The sequence below is a fragment of the Myotis davidii genome, unplaced genomic scaffold, assembly GCF_000327345.1.
Source record: "Myotis davidii unplaced genomic scaffold, ASM32734v1 scaffold46, whole genome shotgun sequence".
Lineage (NCBI taxonomy): Eukaryota > Metazoa > Chordata > Mammalia > Chiroptera > Vespertilionidae > Myotis > Myotis davidii.
This window is the reverse complement of record NW_006383006.1, coordinates 10544327-10557615: the sequence shown is the minus strand read 5'-3', so window position 1 is coordinate 10557615 and position 13289 is coordinate 10544327.

Here is a 13289-nt window from a genome sequence, read left to right as displayed (position 1 = left end):
GCTTACTGTTCTAAACACTTTATTACTAATAACTTAATGCTTACAACTCCGTTTTATAGATGAGGGCACTGAAACACGAGGGTTAAATGATTAGCCCAGGGTCACACACACGGAGTCCCAGATAGTACGCTAAACTGCCCCTAATGAAATACTGATTTCCTGACTGTTTTGGGGTTTGTTCAATACTGTGTTTCCCGGAAGACTAAATCAGTTTTTGAGAAAACATGGCCTTCTGTCCAATTTCACATTAGGAAGAATCTTTGGCTCAATCCTTCAGTCTCTAAAAGTCCCTCAGAGCCCTTAGTTGGATAATTAGTTGCGAACAATATCAATTATATCTAAGTGGGCAAATTTAATTACTACAGAATATCAATTGATTTTTTAAATTATCATTGATTGCTCAGTGGTTATCTCCATGTAAAGATTGGTACATTCTGAATCTTTAATTTAATTAGTTTATTAGGTAGTCCAAAGGTTGACACCGAAGTAAGAGGTGAATGTTCTCTCTGCTCCCTTTTCTTCTCAGTGAAGGATAAACACCATGGAAGCCCGAGACAAACAATTACTATTAAATTATGCGCAGGTTTCTGGAAGGCATTTTTTCAAAAATTGATTTCAGAGTGTCCAGAAATTTGTTAATGTGGCTACATTGAGAGACAGGTTATGCCTCCATCACAGTAATCTTATTACAGTGGTGACAATGCGACCTGTAACATTTAAAATAAATAAATAAAAATAAAATAAAATAAAAAATAATTGATTTCAGAGAGATGAAGAAGAGCAAGAGAAAGATAGAGACATCAATGATGACAGAGAGTCATCAATTGGCTGCCTCCTCCACACCCCCTACTGGGGATGGAGTCCACAATCTGGGTATGTGCCCTGACCAGGGATCAAACTATGACCTCTTGGTTCATAGGTCGATGCTCAACTACTGAACCACATTGGCCGGGTATTGAGACATCCTTTTTTTGTTGTTTTAGCAAATTTATTAGAGGCAGAAATACTTTGTTTCCCTAATGGTGACAATAGAACATGCCATACTACCTGGGGTACCAGTGTGCTGATACTTTAAATCTTTATTTTATTTATTTATTTATTTTAAATTTTATTTTTTAAAAATATATTTTATTGATTTTTTACAGAGAGGAAGGGAGAGAGATAGAGAGTTAGAAACATCGATGAGAGAGAAACATCGATCAGCTGCCTCCTGCACATCTCCCACTGGGGATGTGCCCGCAACCCAGGTACATGCCCTTGACCGGAATCGAACCCGGGCCCTTTCAGTCCGCAGGCTGAGGCTCTATCCACTGAGCCAAACCGGTTTCGGCGATATTTTAAATCTTTAAATCAAACACACAATACAGCCAGTTTAAGACCCTAAGGATTATTGGAAATTGAGGTTTTAAAGTGGATTCTACTCTTTAATCTATCCTAACTCCCCCCTTCTTTCCTCAATACCAACTGGATGAATACTTTGGATTTCTTTGTCTCCATTTTCTCATCTTTAAAATGAAGAGAATCCTATGTGTCTTATCTAGCACACAATCATATTTGTCTAAACTATGACACTGCATTTAAAAATATTAAATGTATGTAAATTCAAGTATCAGTAATATTTAGATAGTCACGATATTTGCATTATTTCGCTGTAAAAAATTTGTCTGACATTAATTAAATCAATTATCTATTGCTACATAAGAAGTTACTCCAACACTTACTGGCTTAAAACAACCACTTATATTTCTCATAAACCTACAAATGAGCCCAGTGGATCCTTCTGGTCAGGGCCTGGTCAGTGCTCAGTTGAGCTGGATTGTGCATCTGTCGCCAGCTGGTGGGTCAGTTGTGGCTGGCTGGTTTAGGATGGCCGCAGCTGGGGTGATCTGGCTCTTTCATATGGTCTCTTATTCTTTAGCAGGTGGGCCAGAGTAGCTCTTGTGGCAAAGGTAGAGGAGCATGAGTGCAAATAAGTGCACACGCTGCCTCTCAAGGCCTCGGCTAAGTGTGGCCCCCCCTCATATCCACCACAATCTAGAGACCAACACAAGTTGCAAAACAGACTGGTTCAAAGGATGGGCGTGTGGAACAAATAAATGGCACATCCCGGTTGGAGGAGATGTATAGACGTGGTGTAAGGAGGGGGAAAAACAGAAGCCATTTCTGCAATGGATCTATCACATTGAATTACTTACATTCAATTAAAACCCTTGATTGTTTTGATCTATTTCACGGTGGCAGTGATTTCTGACATTTTCAATTTTTCTGTCACTGTGTTATATAACTTTTTATATAAGGGCACTATTTTTATCCATGACTTGCTGCCTATATATAAGCCTAAAGTAAGATATTTGAATATGTTTGCAATTATTATGACCAACTTTTACCTGGAAAGGTTATTAGCCATATTCTTATTTATAACTCTTGTTTGCTATATTAGCAAAGAAAAGAAAACAAGCAGGTGATTTAGAATAATTGTTGGATTCTGAGGGCCAAAGCTTTGCACTACTGGATTCTCGGTTGCACTGAAATCATTATACACTTCATTACGGATTTTATAAGCAGTCAGAGTAGAAGAAGGTTCGAGATAATGTACATTGAAAATCCAGGTCTCTAGCCCTGACCTTAAAAAAGAAGGCAGGGCGCTCTGACTGGTTTTGCTCAGTGGATAGAGCATCGGCCTGCGGACTGAAGGGTCCCAGGTTCGATTCCAGTGGGCACATCCCCAGTGAGGGGTGTGCAGGAGGTGGCTGATCGATGTTTCTAGCTCTCTATCCCTCTCCCTTCCTCTCTGTGGAAAATCAGTAAAATATATTAAAAAAAGAAAAAAAAAAGAAGGCAGGGTTTGGCTTTGTTTTATTTTGCAGTAGAATGAGCCCAGCTGGATGTCTACATTGATTAAATTCCCTGAATGTGTGTTAAATTCTTGATTTCACTTGGATTTAGGCACTTGGTTGTAGGATGCCAAACATCTGGGTGTTTTTTCTCAACAGTGCCACATATACATCTGTGTAGAGCAATGTTCTGGTTTTGGCATTTAGTTAGCATCCTTATATATGCTCTTCAACCAGAGGCAACGCACCACTGGTGTAATTCCAGAAATTTGGCTCAAAAGATGTATTTCTGATTAAGTATAATTTTAGCAACAGTCAATATAACTTATCTGAATCACACATAGGCACTTGGCAATAACTTGTAGATGCTAACATTCCCTTTCTCTATGTTGGCATTGTGTTCAGGAGCATTTAAAATGTATTGCCACAACACTTTCTAAACGCCTATTATAATTTAATGTTATATTTGGCAACACAACCTAAAATGCAGTAGCTAATAATGCAAGCTCATTTATTTGCATACTATTGTTAACCATTTTCAGGGAGTACTTACCAAATGTGTCAAACTGCTAAGATCTATTTAATGACTTAATGGATGAGATACATTGTTCTTAAATTCAATTATACCCTTTGCACCTCTGGAATTAAGGTCATGTCAGCATTTCTATTATGTAAGTGCCTGGGTTTGGCAGTTTTTAACTGAGCTATAAAAATGGGCTTCCAAATCAAATCTCAGTAATAAAGGTCAATGCCTGGGGGAATTCCCTCCCTTTTTTCCCCCCCCCCCCCCCCAAATTTAGTGTATATAATGTTATGGTCCATCTCCTGCTTTCTAAAGTAATCTTTTAGAAAAAATTCCATTATGGTCCTCTTGTGGCAGAAGGAAAACTTTAATTTCCTGTTTGCTTCTTAAGATTCGTGTTTTCTTTTCTGAAGAGTAACAGTCATCCCTCAGACAACCTGTCTTTTAATACACTAGTACTTATTGCTTGTGTGACCTCAGGCTGTCAATTAGCTACTTTGTGCCTCAATTTACTCATCTGTAAAATAGACTATTAATAGTACGTACCTTATAGAGTCGTAGTGAGTATTAAATGAGATAATAGACATATATGTTTCAGACAATACATATTAGTTACTCAACAAAGGTTAGCTTTTTTTTTTTTTTAATCCTGAGGATAGCCTGAGGATATTTTTCCATTGATTTTTAGAGAGAGTGGAAGAGAGAGGGAAAGGCAGAGAGAAATAGCGATGTGAGAGAAACACACTGATTGGTTGCCTCCTGCACGTGCCCTGACGAGGGCCTGGGCCAGAGAGGAGCCTGCAACTGAGATACGTGCCCTTGACTGGAATCGAACCCAGGATTCTTTGGTCTGCAGGCCGATGCTCTATCTACTGAGCCAAACTGGCTAGGGCTAGCTTTTATTATCATTATATAAGAGATTTAATATGAGTTCATTCAACATTAGGAAGCATCTCAACAGAACAGGCTGCTGAGGTGAGATTTGGCATTTACTGAGAGGTATGGAAGATGTTATGGCTATGAGCTAATTATCACCCTGATGTCAATAGTTTTATTATTTTAGAAATTACTATATTTTATCCCAAGATTTGCTTATGAAGAGAACAAAATTGTATAGGTGGGTGATTGGCCCTGTAGTTTTAAAACATGACCTATGTTTTGCTAATGAGACACTCTAGGAAGCTCTACACAGCAGCATATCAGTTATAAGAAGGTGGACATAGTTTCCTGGGTGCAGGAATAAAGCACTCTTACTGGCTTTTAAAAAACTTCATTGCTATATTTGGTGCTGTATTGACCAAGTGCCCATTTGTTCCTGAATAAATGGCAGAGAAATTCTCTTCCAAAAATTTGAAAGAGGCAGATTCACTGACAGAAAAATCCGTTTTCTCTGTTTGTACTCACAGCACAACCGCTGGTTCCTTAGTTGTCACAGCCTTCTTTCTGGGCTGAGGACAGGGCACCGCGTGAGGGACCCACACAGGGCATTACAGGGGGGCAACTGCATGGGACTCCATGCGGACACCTCAGCAATGATGTGCCACATTGCAAAAAATCCCCCCAAATACAATAATGGAATGGGATCCAAAAGTCCTTGGAAAGATTTTAATCAACATTTTTTAGAAACTTTCATTTTAATCTATTCTATCTAAACACTGAACATTGTGATTCCCAATTCAATAAATTGACTGCATTTCCACCTCTATAACATTCTTTGAACTGTTCGGTTTGATCTGATTCAGAATGAATTTGATGTTTTTCTCTTTGACATAATATAGATGACATTCATAGAACTATGATCTGTTGTTTTTATGCTGCCATTGTACAAAGTCCTAAAGTTGGACCGTCCTGCAGAACTCACTCCTGTAAGTAAATACTGAATGTGCCAACCACTCTGTTCACAGGAACTTCCTCTTTTTCTTTTTAAAGGAAAGGTCCATAGCCTCTGATGAGGGAAAATCTAAACCAGGGAAAAATGCTCTTGTTTAGAATCCTTGCTGGGCAGACATACCAAAAGCAAAGGAATCTAATGGTGTAGAGGGGATCCAAAGTAAAACTTGAAAAAAGAAAAAAAACTTAAGTATAGTTTAAAATAATCTGAGCTCTAGCCAGTTTGCTCAGAGGATAGAGCATCAGCCTGCAGACTGAAGGGTCCTGGGTTCGATTCTGGTTAAGGGCACATGCGGCTCAATCCCCAGTAAGGGGCTTGCAGGAGTCAGCCAATCAAGGATTCTCGTTATTGATGTTTCTATCTCTCTCTCCCTTTCCCTTCCTCTCTGAAATCAATAAAAATATATTTTAAAAAATAAAATAAAATAAAACATAACCTGAAATATTTATTAGCAAAGAGCAAGTTAAGTAGATGTCACTCAGGATTCTAGACAATAGAGCATTTGTGACTTGATTTACCATCAAAAAGGAAGTTAGAGATATATCAAATTCCTATTAATGTTTAAAAAATAATAAATAATACACAGCATAATTCATCAGGAACCTCAAAGCTAATATGATTTCTAAATAAATGATAAATTTATCAATTGACCAAAAACCATCAATATCAGCTGTACAATGAAGACTACATTGTTTAGTGATCCCTGTTACATCAATACAGTAAGAGATTAAGACAGGTGATGATACAGTCTCTTAGAAAGTCATTACTGCCATTCTAGAAATTCTGTGTAACAAGTTAACTGGAGAAGTGGCCAGAATAAGTAATTGGTGTTATTCCCCCTAAAAATTCTACTGTAAGGAAAGTTCAACTGGGAAGGAAAATGCAGTAGTTAAAATAGAATTGTGCACAGGGAGATGGAGATAAATGCCTTAAATGAAAGAGATGTTCACTTGACCGCTCAAGGTCCTCAGGGATAATGTTCATATGAGGGGCGCCCCCTATGGCTGGGCACCCTGATACTGCCAGTGCAATGGTAAATTAATCAAGAACCTTCAAAGTTAAGCTGAATGTTCCTTGATCAACAATGAATCATTGTCAGTCCACTCAATGGCAGCCACAGTGAACATGATAGTTTGGTGAATTTAAAGAGTATGCAGACTTTACAAGAGAATGAACTGGCTATGGAATCTAAGCATGTTCAGATTCTGTGTGGTTCCATATTAATTGAAGAAAAATATGTAATAGTGACACAAGAGACAAAGTAAAATATGTACATAAACCTTCCATGCCCTTTCTTACAAAAACCTTTCCACCTGTTTAGTTTCAATTCAGATGATTCTACTTCTGGGTAGTTGTCTCGTACTCATAGAGGCAAAAATAATACTTTGGTGACCCCAGACTATGTGCATATACTTCTGGTATCACACCTATTTCATTGCATTCTAATAATTTGTGTATGTGTTAGTTTCTCTAATAATATGCCCGGGGTTCATTGGGACTGCCTTTTATTTGCTTTTGCAGCACTGGGCACATAACAAGTCCATAACAATATGTATTAAATGCATGTGTTAGCCAATATATGAGAACAAGAAATGTTCATGATTTCTATGGTGCATTTAATTCCGAAGATAAATGGGCTGACAGGCAAAATAAATCTCACGGCAGATTTCTGTTTACCAAAAACACCTGCTTGTCAGAATAAATTATTTGGGGATCATCCAAAGACAAAACTCTAAGAGGTCTTAAAAAGTTGGAGAAATCATTTATTACAACTCAAGGTGATACTGAATAGAAATAAGATTCAATAACAACTTTTTAATCTTTGACCAGATCTGGTGTCCAAAAATAAGCAAAGAAAACTTAGGGAAAATCTACATTTTAAAAACCTATTTTTGTGTTAATATTTAATTTGGAAATATGTAACTTTTCACTTTGTATCTTGATGGAATAAGAAGTAGTGAAGAGGGTAATGTGAATCTAAATAGCTTTAAGTTCCCTCAGTTCCCTTGCCCACAACCCTGCCTGGCCACATTGGTAACTCATAGTGTCACATACTTCTCCTTTTAGGACGATAAATATGTTAATTAAAAAATTTAATCAATATCTGAAAGGAAACAAAACACAAAATAAAGATGCAAACAGTGGGGTATTATTTGTTATTAATATTAGCGAAATTACTATTTTATTAAACTTTACCAAAAACTGTTACAAAAACTTGTTTTTCTTTGTGAAATATATTCTTGAAGTGTAATGTAATGTTTGCCCTTGTCAACGTATATATGAAACATTTGACTTGTCAAGTGAAACCCTTGATGGCTTTGCCAGCATGAGAGCTCGCTGAGTCTTAGCAGCACGTTTCATAGGGGACAGAGCAGGAAGTGGGGCCCTTGCTTCTGCTCTTTGCCGCTGTCATCTGAGGCAGTTGCTCCACTTTAGTCTCAGAGTTCTCATATACGAAATGAGGATAATTAACTATTGCACAAGGCAGTTACATCATTTAAATTACATGCACAAAAGCACTTGTAAAGTGCCATGTGAGTGTTAGTTATGATTATGGCTTCAGCTACATAACATCAGGAAAACATCATGGAATATGAGGAGCGGGGTCCTTTTTCCAAAAGTGCTCCTTGGCAACACAAGTATTGAGGATTTTTTTTTCATTTCCTTCATTGTCTCCCCACCTCCAAATATTTTTTTATTGTAATAAAATACACATAACATAAAATTTACTATTTTGACCATTTTAAGTGTACAATCCAGTGGTTTGAAGTGCATTAATACTGTTGCAAATCATCACCACCATCCATCTCCAGACCTATTTTCATTTGCACAAATTAAACTCTATACCCAGTAAACATTAACTTCCCATTTTCTCCTTCCTGATTCCTCCTTTTTTTTGAGATAATTTAGAATTCTAATGCTGCTTGCACTTTATCTCCAACATAAAATTCACTGCTAACCAGAATATAGTGGTGGTAATCTCAGTTCTATTTGTTACCTCCATTGATTTGGTCCTGGCAAGATAAACAGTCAGAAGATGTGGTTAAAAAAAATACTGTAATGTAGATTTTGCTTATGATAGAAAAAACTTGCAATTTAGTCACATGTAAAAAGGCCTAATATTTTGCAAACTTATGGACAAAGCATTTTTTTTCCTGAAAATATATCCTAACAAATACCTAGGGATCTGTAAAAAGAATTACCTGAAAATGATGAACAACATGAAACTAGATCTTCTAAAGTCCCATCAATTATAGATTGGATTAAAAATTGACTGTACTGCCCTGCCAGTGTTACTCAGTGGTTGAGCGTCAATCTATGAGCCAGGAGGTCACAGTTCAATTCCTGGTCAGGGCACAAGCTGGGGTTGGGGGCTCCATGCCCAGTAGGGGGGCATTTAGGAGGCAGCCGATCAATGATTCTCTCTCACCATTGATGTCTCTCTCTCTCTCTCTCTCTCTCTCTCTTCCTCTCTGAAATCAATAAAAGTATTAAAAAATTGATTGTACATATATACAATAAATAGCATATACTCACTAAGTAGCTTAATATGGGAGTATGGTCATGCTATAGTATTAAGTGAAAAGACTTTAGAAAACAGTGTATGTAATGTTATATCAATTAAGTGATAAAAATAATATATATGTATTATATTAAAATAATATATATGCATATGTGGCAATCTATAGGCAGAATTATTAGTGATTTTAATTTCTCCTTTGCGACGTTTTATGTTTTGTAATTTTTTTCAGTGACCATATATTACTTTTATAACCAAGAACAAAATGTAATTAAATAAAAACTCAAGCACAGGCCACCTCTAAAGCAAACCCAGCAATGAACTCTGAAGTATTTCAGCTATGAACATTTAAGTAATTGGAAATTGGGAGGACCATAAAAAGTAGTCACTGGGGGCTAGTATTTGAATGAAAAACCCAAAGAGCTTGTTTCAAATCATGTCGACTTTCACATTACTAATATAATTAAAGCAAGTAAATCAGTTGGGCAACATGCCACTCACCCTTCAGACACACGTCACAGCTGTCTGCATGCTCACCATCTTCACCTTGCGCAATTTTTACAGTTTTTAATATGAATATCAATTCCCTTTTTCATAAACCTAACCCATAAATGCCACAACCCCTCGGAGGGATTTCCCCAGGCTTCATTTTAAGCTCCACAAGAAAGGATGTAAAAGAGACCTTTCTTTTGTAAAGTGATTCTATAATTCTGTCCAATATCCATCATTTTCAAGGCCAAGTAATCATATTTAATAGATCCTAAATTACATTCTGTCAGGCAAGGATTCCCTTGCTGATATTAACCAGAGAGGAGGCCTGACAGTCAGAGGCCTGAAAGTAAGATATTGTTCTGCAAAGGGCTTACAAGCTTTCCTCTGCGGGGGTCAGCCCCGCTAAGTTTGCGGTGGTACAGGGTCTGCACCTTCCTCACAATCCTCAGCCTTCCCTGAGTTACCCACAAACCAGCTCCTGCTTTTTTGGCTTAAAGTCACTTGTAAAATTAAATTACTTGGCACATTTTTGACCCTCTCCTTTGAGGAAATTGCCATCATGAATTTATTTTTACAATATTTCTCTAGCAAGACAGCTAGATGTATAAAGCATGCACCTACATGATCTCCGTTCTGTCCACTTGTAGGGCAACTGAAAGAGAAAAGCTGAATGATGGGAGGGAGTTGGACCGACGCCATCAAGCCTGTGCCTAAATGACTTACAGGGTGTAAGGTTAAAGATCTTTTCTTGACAGGAAAGAGTATAAGGTCATGATGCCAGAAAATGAGTGCAAGGACAGAGTTTTCTTTGAAAGGGGCAGAGATTTCTGACCAGGTTTTCATTAGGAGGGAAGTTCCCATCATTCCTTCTTTGAGCATCCCTTTTGGAGTAGCTTTTATTTTGTGGCTTTTCTTTGCATCTCAAAGATGTTTAAGAATAAGAATGAGGCAGGGATCGGGGTGAGTGCAGGGAGGAGGGGGCCAATGGAAGGAAAAAGGGGACATTTGTGATATTTTCAACAATAAAGATAAATTTTTAAAAATAATAAGGATGAGAAGGTATTTAACAAGAAGCATTTCACCAAATTAATATTTAAGTTTTTAAATCTTTAGTTATTAAAACAATTCAAGCACAAATCTTCATTCAAAATCCCACTATTGAGGTCTTGTTCTATGCCTCATCCCTGCTGGTGCTTGATCAACGTTCACTCCTTACATCCTTATAGAGACAGCAACCCATGGATATATTTATCCCAGTTTTAGAGATGTTGCCTATGAGTCAGCCATCTCTAAAATCTTAGAATGACTTGGACTCCAACAGTTTCAATCACTCTCAATTTTTGATCAATCTGTCTTTTCACATAGAGTTGCTTGTGCTTGTTCTGAAAAAAAAAAAAAAAATCTCAACCTACTTGCTCCAAACTTCAAGATAGATGGATTCTGACATTTTAGCCTAAAAAAACTTAAAACATTGAAGGGTAGGGTAGGAAGGAACAAATAATGCTAGTGTTAATATTTTAAAACAAGAAATAGGATGATAGGCATAATGCATTAAAAAAAGAAAAAATAAACTATTAAACCTTTATCAAGGTATTTGTCTTATGACTTTTTTTTAGAAAAAAGAAAACAATTTTATTTGGTTATGACACACCATAAAGGCACATATACTAGTATATATACCTTTTCTTCAAAATACCATTAATTTAAGGGTTTGTTACCTAGGGTGGAACTATGATCTTAGCTCTCACTACTTTAGTCCTGGTTTTAGAGAGCAAAATGCTGACTTAAGAAAGAGAAGTGAATGAACAAAGTGCCTCCCCATGAGCAGTGCATATGAAGAGCATGCTGGGAAAGTGTTTTGTCTAAAGCCTTTACACTATCCTAACAACAAGGTCCCGGAACAGCTCTCATGCTGAGAAGGCAAAGTCCTAGCATCCATTCATTCACTTAGTCACTCATCGTTTACTGAGCACTTAATACTAGTAGGTGCTCCAACTTACTCTAGTGCCTGGGATGCAGTCCTTCTGGATCCTGAGGTGTAGTGTGTTTACTAGCTTCTGCCCAAGTGTGTGTATCTCATGTTCTCAAGGGCTTCTTGGCTTCCTATGGGACACTCACAGGTTGTCTTACAATTTTGAGGAACAAAAATACTTCAAAGGGACCTATTCTGTCTGTTTTCTGGATGGTTTTCTTACTTTTCTCTCCTCTTTTGTAAGTTCTCATGTTTCTGTTTTTCATCCCTGGCTCTTCCTTACCAATTCTTTTATTTTTACTCACAACTCTTCCTTATTTCTATCTCACCATTACTCTCTCTCTTATCCCCTTGCCCCCTATGCCTAAAAAAGAGTAAAAATAAAACAAGATATCCAGCTTTTGTGCTCCCCCTTTTAGTGCAATAAAACACAGGTGCCAAAACTGAAGGAAGGAATTGGCTGGTTTCATGATCCTTTCTCCCGTCTTTCATCGTCATTAACTCCTCTCGGTACTCTTTTTCTTTACTTCCTCCTTTCCAGTAAGCCACTTCCTTCTTTTCAACAAATCACCAAGGCTAAGATTTAAAAGCACACTACCACATTCTGATACACTACAGTAGTTTAATTTTCATATCAGTCTAACCCAAATTGGTTTCTCATTGACAGAGCTCAGCTGCCACTAACTTGCCTGCTGTGTTCAACAAATGGAAAGCTTCGGTAAAACCTATGTTATCATTTATTTCTGCTGGGGAAATGTTAAGCAAGCTGGAATGTGGTGATTTATTTAATCATTTTTATCATAACACAATTATTAGGATAATGAAAATTTCACAGTTTCCCTGGGAATGAGGGTGGGTTTCAAAGGGAACAATCATTTAAAATCTGACCATCAGGTCTTCAGTGGACTTCGGTTCATTTTGATTTATTTTGCCAGGACATGTTAATATGCTATTACCTTCTTGTGGGAGCTATTCTTTTTTTTTTTTTTTTTTAAGAGTTAGCACTCTTTTATCTTTTAATGATGCTATTTAAATTTCTCTATTTTCAACTCTATTGAGTAAACAAAGACAGCTGGGAGAGAGACTGTAGGGGCACATGTAATAATTCCAGAGAGAATAATGTATTATGAACTTCAATAATTGCATATATAAGGTGCTGCATAGATATTGGGTACCTACTTATTAATTATATTGTTTTCTGATAGCATTTATCACATTGCATTTTAATGTGATCTATTGAATAACTCAGTTTCTCCTGCTAACTTGTGATAGAAAAGATATCTCATTCATCTCTAAATTCCCAGCATCAAACACAGGTACTTGACCATAGTGGCCAATTACTCTTCTATGAATGGATGAACAAAATGAATGTCTATATATCTATGTGTCTCTGAGTTGATAAATATATATATATATTATATTATATTAAAATGCACATATAGACATTATGCGTTCATTTATGACATATAAAATATACATATATTATTACATATTATGTACATATATAAAAATACATATATTTAACAAATATATGTTTAAATTTAAAATTTCAGAAAAGAGGGTCTTTTAAGTAATATGGGGGAAAATTTTTTTGTCAACAGAAGTACTGTCTTTGTGTTAATACAAAGTCAATATATAATAGGTCACTCTACTAGTTTTCAACTCTTTATGATAATTTAACAATGATGGTTAAGACCAGGCTACTAAGAAAGATCAAATTCCCAAATTTCTTTTCATTCTATTTTTTCACAATTTCCAAAACTACTCTCTATTTTATTATTTTTAAAATTTATCTTTATTGTTGAAAGTATTATAGATGCCCCCCTTTTCCCCCATTGACGCCCTCCACTCTGCAGCCACTTCCCCACCTCTAGGCCTTCACAGCACTATTGTCTGTGTCCATGGGTTACGCATATCTATAATAATAAAAGCCTAATATTCTAATTAGACCGGAGGACCTTCTGAACGAAGCCGGGCTGTGAGGGAAGCCTGGGTCCCAGGTACCAGAGGGAAACTGGTGCCAGCATCTGGGGAAGGAAAGCCTACTCTTGCACGAA